Source organism: Thalassophryne amazonica, chromosome 3 (genome assembly GCF_902500255.1).
Source record: "Thalassophryne amazonica chromosome 3, fThaAma1.1, whole genome shotgun sequence".
Classification (NCBI taxonomy): domain Eukaryota; kingdom Metazoa; phylum Chordata; class Actinopteri; order Batrachoidiformes; family Batrachoididae; genus Thalassophryne; species Thalassophryne amazonica.
In genome coordinates, this window is record NC_047105.1 from 133,623,121 (window position 1) to 133,635,700 (window position 12,580).

The following is a 12,580-nucleotide window of genomic DNA, read 5'->3' on the forward strand; positions in this document are numbered from 1 at the left end:
TTTGCTAAAGCTTATAGTTAGGGCTGGATCGGGTGACCCTGAACCATCCCTTAGTTATGCTGCTATAGACTTAGACTGCTGGGGGGTTCCCATAATGCATTGAGTGTTTCTTTCTCTTTTTGCTCTGTATGCACCACTCTGCATTTAATCATTAGTGATTGATCTCTGCTCCCCTCCACAGCATGTCTTTTTCCTGGTTCTCTCCCTCAGCCCCAACCAGTCCCAGCAGAAGACTGCCCCTCCCTGAGCCTGGTTCTGCTGGAGGTTTCTTCCTGTTAAAAGGGAGTTTTTCCTTCCCACTGTTGCCAAGTGCTTGCTCACAGGGGGTCGTTTTGACCGTTGGGGTTTTTCCGTAATTATTGTATGGCCTTGCCTTACAATATAAAGCGCCTTGGGGCAACTGTTTGTTGTGATTTGGCGCTATATAAATAAAATTGATTTGATTTGATTTGCATTGCAGCACAACAGCCACTGTTCACTATTGTTAGATAAAATAGTAGTTTCTCCATAAATATTTGTCCTATCAACTTTGCATTTTCACAGCATTCATCTTTGACTCAAAATACATAAGCATACCAAATGGCAAATGTCAGCTCCCCCAGTTCCTCCATGATTGAAGCCATACACACACATGTATGCATACACACACAAATACCACTTGGCTATTGGAATGTAGATATTCGCATCGACTGCATTCTAGACAGGTGTATCAGTTTTAATGTGTCTTTCCTGTTGTGGTTATTCAAAATGAGCTCTGTAAAAATAAAACACTGAGTTATTAAAGCAGTTGAATGCTTTTTTTCATCCACATACCTAATACAAAACCTTTGGGTTTGTTTTTCTTTCATGTAGCGTTCTGACAACGCAGGACTACAATTATTCCTTTTCTTTTTTTTTTCTTTTTTTTTTACACATTTCTCACTGTTCTGAAATATTTAACTATGTGCATGTTTGACGGTGGGATTACAGTCGTCTAATTGTAGTGAGAGTTGTCATGGGGACTATCAGATCATCTGTGAAAAACAGCCTTACTTGGCACCATTTCCCTAAAATGAGGCTTTGTACAGATGTCAGACACAGATTTATGATGGAAAAAGAGATTCTATTTGGCAGGAAAATCAATAGGCTGACCACGCTGGACAGCTGCTTATTTTGATAAACAGCTGTGTGGATGTAACCTGCCCACATGCTTTGTCTTCTCATATGTTGGCTCTTGTGAATCCATGTCAAAGTTTACTTTCCAAAGCTGCATGGTTGGCTGCCAATTCAAAGTGTTATCCATTATTCCTGTGAGCGTCATGAACATTTAGTCATTTTATAAATATCATCTCTAATTTTAGCAATGTCACAACTTTAGCTTTTTAATGGGAACACAAATTAAATCATTCCTTCTTGTTTTTAATGTCCTGGATCCTTCTTTGGAAATGAACAGTTCTGTCAGGTCCAATTTTCAAATCAATCAATTTTTTTTTTATATATATAGCGCCAAATCACAACAAACAGTTGCCCCAAGGCGCTTTATATTGTAAGGCAAGGCCATACAATAATTATGTAAAACCCCAACGGTCAAAGCGACCCCCTATGAGCAAGCACTTGGCTACAGTGGGAAGGAAAAACTCCCTTTTAACAGGAAGAAACCTCCAGCAGAACCAGGCTCAGGGAGGGGCAGTCTTCTGCTGGGACTGGTTGGGGCTGAGGGAGAGAACCAGGAAAAAGACATGCTGTGGAAGGGAGCAGAGATCGATCACTAATGATTAAATGCAGAGTGGTGCATACAGAGCAAAAAGAGAAAGAAACAGTGCATCATGGGAACCCCCCAGCAGTCTACGTCTATAGCAGCATAACTAAGGGATGGTTCAGGGTCACCTGATCCAGCCCTAACTATAAGCTTTAGCAAAAAGGAAAGTTTTAAGCCTAATCTTAAAAGTAGAGAGGGTGTCTGTCTCCCTGATCTGAATTGGGAGCTGGTTCCACAGGAGAGGAGCCTGAAAGCTGAAGGCTCTGCCTCCCATTCTACTCTTACAAACCCTAGGAACTACAAGTAAGCCTGCAGTCTGAGAGCGAAGCGCTCTATTGGGGTGATATGGTACTACGAGGTCCCTAAGATAAGATGGGACCTGATTATTCAAAACCTTATAAGTAAGAAGAAGAATTTTAAATTCTATTCTAGAATTAACAGGAAGCCAATGAAGAGAGGCCAATATGGGTGAGATATGCTCTCTCCTTCTAGTCCCCGTCAGTACTCTAGCTGCAGCATTTTGAATTAACTGAAGACTTTTTAGGGAACTTTTAGGACAACCTGATAATAATGAATTACAATAGTCCAGCCTAGAGGAAATAAATGCATGAATTAGTTTTTCAGCATCACTCTGAGACAAGACCTTTCTGATTTTAGAGATATTGCGTAAATGCAAAAAAGCAGTCCTACATATTTGTTTAATATGCACTTTGAATGACATATCCTGATCAAAAATGACTCCAAGATTTCTCACAGTATTACTAGAGGTCAGGGTAATGCCATCCAGAGTAAGGATCTGGTTAGACACCATGTTTCTAAGATTTGTGGGGCCAAGTACAATAACTTCAGTTTTATCTGAGTTTAAAAGCAGGAAATTAGAGGTCATCCATGTCTTTATGTCTGTAAGACAATCCTCCAGTTTAGCTAATTGGTGTGTGTCCTCTGGCTTCATGGATAGATAAAGCTGGGTATCATCTGCGTAACAATGAAAATTTAAGCAATGCCGTCTAATAATACTGCCTAAGGGAAGCATGTATAAAGTGAATAAAATTGGTCCTAGCACAGAACCTTGTGGAACTCCATAATTAACTTTAGTCTGTGAAGACGATTCCCCATTTACATGAACAAATTGTAATCTATTAGACAAATATGATTCAAACCACCGCAGCGCAGTGCCTTTAATACCTATGGCATGCTCTAATCTCTGTAATAAAATTTTATGGTCAACAGTATCAAAAGCAGCACTGAGGTCTAACAGAACAAGCACAGAGATGAGTCCACTGTCCGAGGCCATAAGAAGATCATTTGTAACCTTCACTAATGCTGTTTCTGTACTATGATGAATTCTAAAACCTGACTGAAACTCTTCAAATAGACCATTCCTCTGCAGATGATCAGTTAGCTGTTTTAAACTACCCTTTCAAGAATTTTTGAGAGAAAAGGAAGGTTGGAGATTGGCCTATAATTAGCTAAGATAGCTGGGTCAAGTGATGGCTTTTTAAGTAATGGTTTAATTACTGCCACCTTAAAAGCCTGTGGTACATAGCCAACTAACAAAGATAGATTGATCATATTTAAGATCGAAGCATTAAATAATGGTAGGGCTTCCTTGAGCAGCCTGGTAGGAATGGGGTCTAATAAACATGTTGATGGTTTGGATGAAGTAACTAATGAAAATAACTCAGACAGAACAATCGGAGAGAAAGAGTCTAACCAAATACCGGCATCACTGAAAGCAGCCAAAGATAACGATACGTCTTTGGGATGGTTATGAGTAATTTTTTCTCTAATAGTTAAAATTTTGTTAGCAAAGAAAGTCATGAAGTCATTACTAGTTAAAGTTAATGGAATACTCAGCTCAATAGAGCTCTGACTCTTTGTCAGCCTGGCTACAGTGCTGAAAAGAAACCTGGGGTTGTTCTTATTTTCTTCAATTAGTGATGAGTAGAAAGATGTCCTAGCTTTACGGAGGGCTTTTTTATAGAGCAACAGACTCTTTTTCCAGGCTAAGTGAAGATCTTCTAAATTAGTGAGACGCCATTTCCTCTCCAACTTATGGGTTATCTGCTTTAAGCTATGAGTTTGTGAGTTATACCACGGAGTCAGACACTTCTGATTTAAAGCTCTCTTTTTCAGAGGAGCTACAGCATCCAAAGTTGTCTTCAATGAGGATGTAAAACTATTGATGAGATACTCTATCTCCCTTACAGAGTTTAGGTAGCTACTCTGCACTGTGTTCGTATATGGCATTAGAGAACATAAAGAAGGAATCATATCCTTAAACCTAGTTACAGCGCTTTCTGAAAGACTTCTAGTGTAATGAAACTTATTCCCCACTGCTGGGTAGTCCATCAGAGTAAATGTAAATGTTATTAAGAAATGATCAGACAGAAGGGAGTTTTCAGGGAATACTGTTAAGTCTTCTATTTCCATACCATAAGTCAGAACAAGATCTAAGATATGATTAAAGTGGTGGGTGGACTCATTTACTTTTTGAGCAAAGCCAATAGAGTCTAATAATAGATTAAATGCAGTGTTGAGGCTGTCATTCTCAGCATCTGTGTGGATGTTAAAATCGCCCACTATAATTATCTTATCTATTATTGAATAATCAGGTCCCATCTTATCTTAGGGACCTCGTAGTACCATATTACCCCAATAGAGCGCTTCGCTCTCAGACTGCAGGCTTACTTGTAGTTCCTAGGGTTTGTAAGAGTAGAATGGGAGGCAGAGCCTTCAGCTTTCAGGCTCCTCTCCTGTGGAACCAGCTCCCAATTCAGATCAGGGAGACAGACACCCTCTCTACTTTTAAGATTAGGCTTAAAACTTTCCTTTTTGCTAAAGCTTATAGTTAGGGCTGGATCAGGTGACCCTGAACCATCCCTTAGTTATGCTGCTATAGACGTAGACTGCTGGGGGGTTCCCATGATGCACTGTTTCTTTTTCTTTTTGCTCTGTATGCACCACTCTGCATTTAATCATTAGTGATCGATCTCTGCTCCCCTCCACAGCATGTCTTTTTCCTGGTTCTCTCCCTCAGCCCCAACCAGTCCCAGCAGAAGACTGCCCCTCCCTGAGCCTGGTTCTGCTGGAGGTTTCTTCCTGTTAAAAGGGAGTTTTTCCTTCCCACTGTAGCCAAGTGCTTGCTCACAGGGGGTCGTTTTGACCGTTGGGGTTTTACATAATTATTGTATGGCCTTGCCTTACAATATAAAGCGCCTTGGGGCAACTGTTTGTTGTGATTTGGCGTTATATAAAAAAAATTGATTGATTGATTGATTATCTGAGCTAAGCACTAAGTCAGACAAAAGGTCTGAAAATTCACAGAGAAACTCACAGTAACGACCAGGTGGACGATAGATAATAACAAATAAAACTGGTTTTTGGGACTTCCAATTTGGATGGACAAGACTAAGAGACAAGCTTTCAAATGAATTAAAGCTCTGTCTGGGTTTTTGATTAATTAATAAGCTGGAATGGAAGATTGCTGCTAATCCTCCGCCCCGGCCCGTGCTACGAGCATTCTGACAGTTAGTGTGACTCGGGGGTGTTGACTCATTTAAACTAACATATTCATCCTGCTGTAACCAGGTTTCTGTTAGGCAGAATAAATCAATATGTTGATCAATTATTATATCATTTACCAACAGGGACTTAGAAGAGAGAGACCTAATGTTTAATAGACCACATTTAACTGTTTTAGTCTGTGGTGCAGTTGAAGGTGTTATATTATTTTCTCTTTTTGAATTTTATGCTTAAATAGATTTTTGCTGGTTATTGGTAGTCTGGGAGCAGGCACCGTCTCTACGGGGATGGGGTAATGAGGGGATGGCAGGGGGAGAGAAGCTGCAGAGAGGTGTGTAAGACTACAACTCTGCTTCCTGGTCCCAACCCTGGATAGTCACGGTTTGGAGGATTTAAGAAAATTGGCCAGATTTCTAGAAATGAGAGCTGCTCCATCCAAAGTGGGATGGATGCCGTCTCTCCTAACAAGACCAGGTTTTCCCCAGAAGCTTTGCCAATTATCTATGAAGCCCACCTCATTTTTTGGACACCACTCAGACAGCCAGCAATTCAAGGAGAACATGCGGCTAAACATGTCACTCCCGGTCCGATTGGGGAGGGGCCCAGAGAAAACTACAGGTATTCAAAGGTATTTAAAGTAAGAGACCCTCTCCCCTGATCAACTTTGTCTTAATGTGAAACATGGCACTAAAGGGAACATGGATTAAAATGAAATCTAGAAAAGACAGAGGTGATGACAGTATCAAGGCACCCCAAAGAGATGAACGATTAATTTGAAGGACTCACCCTGAACAAATTCAACCTGGGGAACATTAATGATAAAGCTACACATGAAAATGCTGTATTAGAATGAATATAACAAAAGTATGGACCTGCTCTTCTGCCTTCTAAAGGACAAGCACATACCTTGAAAAGTAAGACCATCTTATTAGCAATACTAAGTTTTGGTTATGAAACCTGGACTCCTTACCTCTGAGACTGAGGACAAGGTCCAAGCGGCAGAGAGAGGAGTTCTGTGAATGATCAAAGTAAACCAACTTGACCAAATCTAAATTGAAAAAAAAAAAAAATCTGACAAGAACTGGTGGTGGAGAGTGTTCTCACTTTTGTGGAGCATGCTCAACTCTAGTGGTTAGAATAGAATAGAAATAATGAGGGTGTTACATTAATACCCCTCTCACACATAGCCAGAATGAGGCCAAATGACATCAGAATGACAATTCGGCCCACATCCAAAAAATGTTGAGTTGTAGTTCAAAAACGTTCTGACAGCCATCTGTGAGAGTCCACACAGTTGGTCCCAATCAGCCGGTGGCCCAGAGTGTGTTGCACATGTTCAAAACCCTCCGGGCGCCGTCAAGTTGAGACACCTATCCGACGCAGGTCCGTGTGAAGTCTGAGCATCATCTGACCGCAATTTACGTATTCTGATGGCGGCAAAACAGGATCCAAAATGATTTCAGTGCATATGAGGGAACCTTGAGATGGATCTGGTACGGCAAAGCCTGCAGGTACGACCTGCATGTGCCACGTATAGTAATGCACACTTCCAGTGTGTCCCCCCCAGGAGTGCAAAGGAACTGTTGATATATATGTGGTACACATTCATCATGTACAGTGAATGTGAACAGCGCGCTATCAAACCGAAAGCACCATATGCTACTGCGCGCACGCTGCTGCAAATGTGAACAAGCTCCTATATCCACAGTAGACCTTACAGTACAGATATTTGTCCATTCCTTCTCATGGGCGACATAAATAATGTTAACTAATGTCTCCATCATATCTGTATATACAGTTTTATGTAAAGGTTTGGGCACCCCTGATGATTTCCATGATTTTCTTTTATAAATCATTGGTTGTCTGGATCAGAAATTTCAGTTAAATATATCATATAGCAGACAAACATAGTGATATTTGAGAAGTAAAATGAAGTTCATAGGATTCATAGAAAGTGTGCAATAATTAGGCAGGTGCATAAATTTGGGCATCCCAACAGAAAAAAAAATACATCAATATTAAGTAGAGCCTCATTTTGCAGAAATAACAGCCTCTACACACTTCCTATAGCTTCCAATGAGAGTCTGGATTCTGGTTGAAGTGATTTTGGACCATTCTTCTTTACAAAACATCTCAGGTTTGTTGGTTTCTGAGCATGGACAGTCCACTTAAAATCACACCACAGATTTTCAATAATATTCAGGTCTGGGGACTGAGATGGCCATTCCAGAACGTTGTACTTGTTCCTCTGCATGAATGCCTTAGTAGATTTTGAGCAGTGTTTAGGGTCATTGTCTTGTTGAAAGATCCAGCCCAGTGGCAAGATCCAACTTCAACTTTGTCACTGATTCATGAACATTGTTCTCAAGAATCTGCGGATATTGACTGGAATCCATGTGACCCCCAACTTTAACAAGATTCCCAGTACCTGCACTAGCTGTTGGGGAAAGTGTAGTGACACGGACCCACAACAGGGGGCGCAAATGAACGGACAATGGAGTAAGTCAAAATAACAACGCCAATAGATGAGCCAAAAGGTAACAATTTAATGTTGTGAATGTGCACAACGACTATACAGACAATCTCAGAATATGATAGCAGTCAATACACAAAGGTGACGTGTGGGCAGGCTCGAGGATAGAAGACGTCTGTCCTGAGAAGAGCCAGAACCACGCGATTTCCGCCGCCACCGAACCTGGTGAATACTGGAGCCGCCAAGTCCTGAATTCCCAGGTGATCACCGTCCCCGACTGTCGGATCTGGTACTGCTGGTGAGGAGCACAAACAGTGAGATGTGGGTGTGTGCACACCCAGTAACAAAAACAGTCAGAAGGTGGAAAGTCACCTCCACCTCTAATCACACACTCGTGCAGCTCCTGTTAACCACTTATCTGGATGGAGTGTGAAGCGAAGCCGTCACTGATCACACCAAACGCCAATCCCACAGATAAGGAAACACTTACAGGAAAACAGCTGCAAAGAAGTTCAGACTATTAGTCAGTGTTTTCAGTTTAGCAGAGAATTACCTTCACAGGTAGATGATATCTCGGCAATGAGGTGGAGATGACGTCCGGGTTTTATGGAGTAGTATGATGAAGCATAGATGGGTGACAGCTGTCATGAGATAATGAGTGACAGCTGTCACCCCCGGCTGTGTCCGTGGCGGCAGCGCCCTCTCGTGCCTGAAGCCCGCACTTCAGGCAGGGTGCCCTCTGATGGTGGGCCAGCAGTACCTCCTCTTCTGGTGGCCCACACGACACTAGCCACACAGCATGATGGAACCACCTCCAAATTTTCCTATAGGTAGCAAGTGTTTTTCTTGGAATGCTGTGTTCTTTTTCAGCGATGCATACCGCCTCTTGTTATGTCCACAGCACCTTATTCCAAAATTAAGTTGGCTTGTCCAAATGTGCTTTAGCATACCTCAAGCAACTCTGTTTGTGTTGTGTATGCAGAAAAGGCTTCCTCTGCATTACAGCATCATACAGCATCTCTTTGTGCAAAGTGCGCTACATAGTTGAACGATGTACAGAGACACTATCTGCTGCAAGATCATGTTGTAGGTCTTTGGAGCAGGTCTGTGGGTTGACTATCACCGTTCTCACCATCCTTCGCTTCAGCTTATCTGAGATTTTTCTTGGCCTGCCACTTTACTGGCCACTTGGCCTTAACTAGTACTGTGCCTGCAGTGTTCCATTTCCTCACTATGTTCTTCACAGTGGAAACTGACAGCTGAAATCTCTGAGATAGCTTTTTGTATCCTTCCCTTAAACCGTGATGTTGAGCAATATTTTCTTTCAGGTCATTTGAGAGTTGTTTAGAGGCTCCCATGTTGCCACTCACTAGAAGAGACACAAAGAGGGGAAACATTTGCAAATGGTCACCTTAAATGCCCTTTCTCATGATTGGATTCACCTGTGTAAGGAGGTCATGGGTCAATGAGCTTACCAAACCAATTTTGTGTTCCAATAATTAGTGCTAAATGTATTCAAATCAATAAAATGACAAGGGTGCCCAAATTTATGCACCTGTCTAATTTTGTTTAAACAATTATTGCACACTTTCTGTAAACACTAGAAACTTCATTTCACTTCTCAAATATCAGTGTGTTTGTCTGCTATATGATATATTTAACTGAAATTTCTGATCCAGACAACCAATGATTTATAAAGGAAAATCATGAAAATTATCAGTGGTGCCCAAACGTTTGCATACAACTGGGCAGCTGTGCCTCTCCATGGTCTTATGCACAGTAACACATCATTGCATGCATCAGGTTCAAAGCTGAACGGATCTCACCACTGTAATAAACATATTATTACTTGATTGATTACTAGAAGGAGAGAGCATATCTCACCCATATTGGCCTCTCTTCATTGGCTTCCTGTTAATTCTAGAATAGAATTTAAAATTCTTCTTCTTACTTATAAGGTTTTGAATAATCAGGTCCCATCTTATCTTAGGGACCTTATAGTACCATATCACCCCAATAGAGCGCTTCGCTCTCAGACTGCAGGCTTACTTGTAGTTCCTAGGGTTTGTAAGAGTAGAATGGGAGGCAGAGCCTTCAGCTTTCAGGCTCCTCTCCTGTGGAACCAGCTCCCAATTCAGATCAGGGAGACAGACACCCTCTCTACTTTTAAGATTAGGCTTAAAACTTTCCTTTTTGCTAAAGCTTATAGTTAGGGCTGGATCAGGTGACCCTGAACCATCCCTTAGTTATGCTGCTATAGACTTAGACTGCTGGGGGGTTCCCATGATGCACTGAGTGTTTCTTTCTCTTTTTGTTCTGTATGCACCACTCTGCATTTAATCATTAGTGATTGATCTCTGCTCCCCTCCACAGCATGTCTTTTTCCTGGTTCTCTCCCTCAGCCCCAACCAGTCCCAGCAGAAGACTGCCCCTCCCTGAGCCTGGTTCTGCTGGAGGTTTCTTCCTGTTAAAAGGGAGTTTTTCCTTCCCACTGTCGCCAAGTGCTTGCTCACAGGGGGTCGTTTTGACCGTTGGGGTTTTTACGTAATTATTGCATGGCCTTGCCTTACAATATAAAGCGCCTTGGGGCAACTGTTTGTTGTGATTTGGCGCTATATAAATAAAATTGATTGAATTGATTGATTGCTCATCTTCTAACTCTGTAGGAGGTATGACGTGCCAGGCCATAACCACATTAATAAACATGAATCTCACCTCCAGTAATAGCGCAGGATGGACGTGGAGCCAAAACCACAGCCTGTGGTTAAAATCCTCTTACCCGGCTGCTGTGTGCTGGAATCGACAGGAAAATAGCCTCTATGTGATAATCCAACCATTGCGGCGTACAGAGTTGCGTTTTGCTGCTGAAGTGAGCCAAAACACACAAAAAAAATTTAAGTTGCCTGGAAAGGGAACTGACGCATGGGACAGCAAGTCCCACTGCCAGCAGTGTCTAGTAGCTGACAATGGCATGCACGTGTGCCCCCATCGCGCACACGTGCCGCGTACACTCATAACTGCTAATTCAGCCGTTATGAACATACACACACACACACACACACACAGAGCAATCATCAGTCCAGCACTTATTCTACGCACACACGCACATGAGGTCAGTTGCGTTGGGAAATGGAAGACGAGCACATATGTGATTGCATAACTGAATGAGTGACCGCAGCATGCCGGCTTGGACACATATGGTGTGAGTCCAGTCCATACATTGGTTGTACTCCGGTGTCCAGTACCAGCAGGGACTGTGCAAAGGGAGGAACACAGTGCTCCCTCCCACTCCAGTCCTGTGTTTGCTATCCAGACGTTTGGACATCGGGCAGTCTTCAGCACCTTCTATAGCCGTCTGACAGCAGTTTGTGTCATCAACCTGTTGTCTACATATGCTTTGGATGCCATCGTGCAGGTGTGGACAAGTTAGTCGGGCTGCGTTCTGACACTACTGACCACGCCTCTTCTCCTCCCAAATGCGTCCGATTATGGAAATATTTGCCGCTGGTTCCTGCACATTCATGCTATGTGTGACAGGGACTTAAGAATATTTGGTGTAGGTGTGGTGGCAGTTAGCACACTTTTTTCCAGAGCCAGTTCAAAGCCAGCCCTGCTCATTCTCCATATAATGTGGAGTTGCGTCAGGAAAGGCATCCAGTGTAAAACTTGTGGCAAATGAACATGCAGATTAATGTGTCAACCATAAATGAAAAATAAAAAAATTAAAAGCTGAAGGAACTTACTTATCGTAAAAATATTTGCATGAGTTGAAGGATGGAACATACCATTCAAGGTCTCAGCTGAGATGAATGAAACATCTTTCAAGAAATGAAAATATTCTTTCTATTGCACAAATGGAAAAGCGTCATTGTTTGTTTTATATGACACCTAAATATATGTCCCATTTGATATTTTACTTAAAATTCGACAGGTTTCACTTCTGGAGTAGGAAATCAGGCATGCAAGAATTGTGAGTTTTTGCATATTTAATTTTTTAGTTTTAGATTTTGCATTTTTTTTATTTCTACCAGATGTTTTGCATGAGGTATAAATCAGTCTGCTTTGAAAAAAAAACATTGTAAAAAGCTTTGTACAAAACATTTTATGACAATCATATGATCATACAGTGTAAATGGGCATGAATTGCTGTAAAGTAAACAAATAAACTTGCTTTGTAATGGCACAAAACTGCAGCCAAACAATATGAGTCAAAATCTGTGGAAAAACATAATTGAAAAGGACAAAACTGGTGATTTTGATGCCAGGAACGCTGACAGAGAAGCAGGCATCAGGTACCCATGGAATTGGGTGTTGTGTGAGATCCAGGTGAGTTACTCTCTGCTTCTTTCTTCAGTAAGTTAGTGTTTGCTGGACACACCGCACGTTATTTAACGTTAGCAACACATGCTGCCATCCAAGCAACGTCTTTTGCAGGGACGTCCCTGCTTATTTCAGCAAGACAATGCCAAGCCACATTCTGCACGTTACAACAGTGTGGCTTCGTAGTAAAAGAGTGCAGGTACTAGACTGGTCCGTCTGCAGTCCAGACCTGTCACCCATTGAAAATGTGTGACACATTATGAAGCACAAAATACCACAACGAGACCCCGGACTGTTGAACAACTGAAGTCGTACATCAAGCAAGAATGGGAAAGAATTCCACCTACAAAGCTTCAACAATTAGTGTCCTCAGTTCCCAAACACTTATTGAGTGTTGTTAGAAGGAAAGGTGATGTAACACAGTGGTAAACATACCACTGTCCCAGCTTTTTTGAAACGTGTTGCAGGCATCCATTTCATAATGAGCAAATATTTGCACAAAAACAATAAAGTTTATCAGTGTG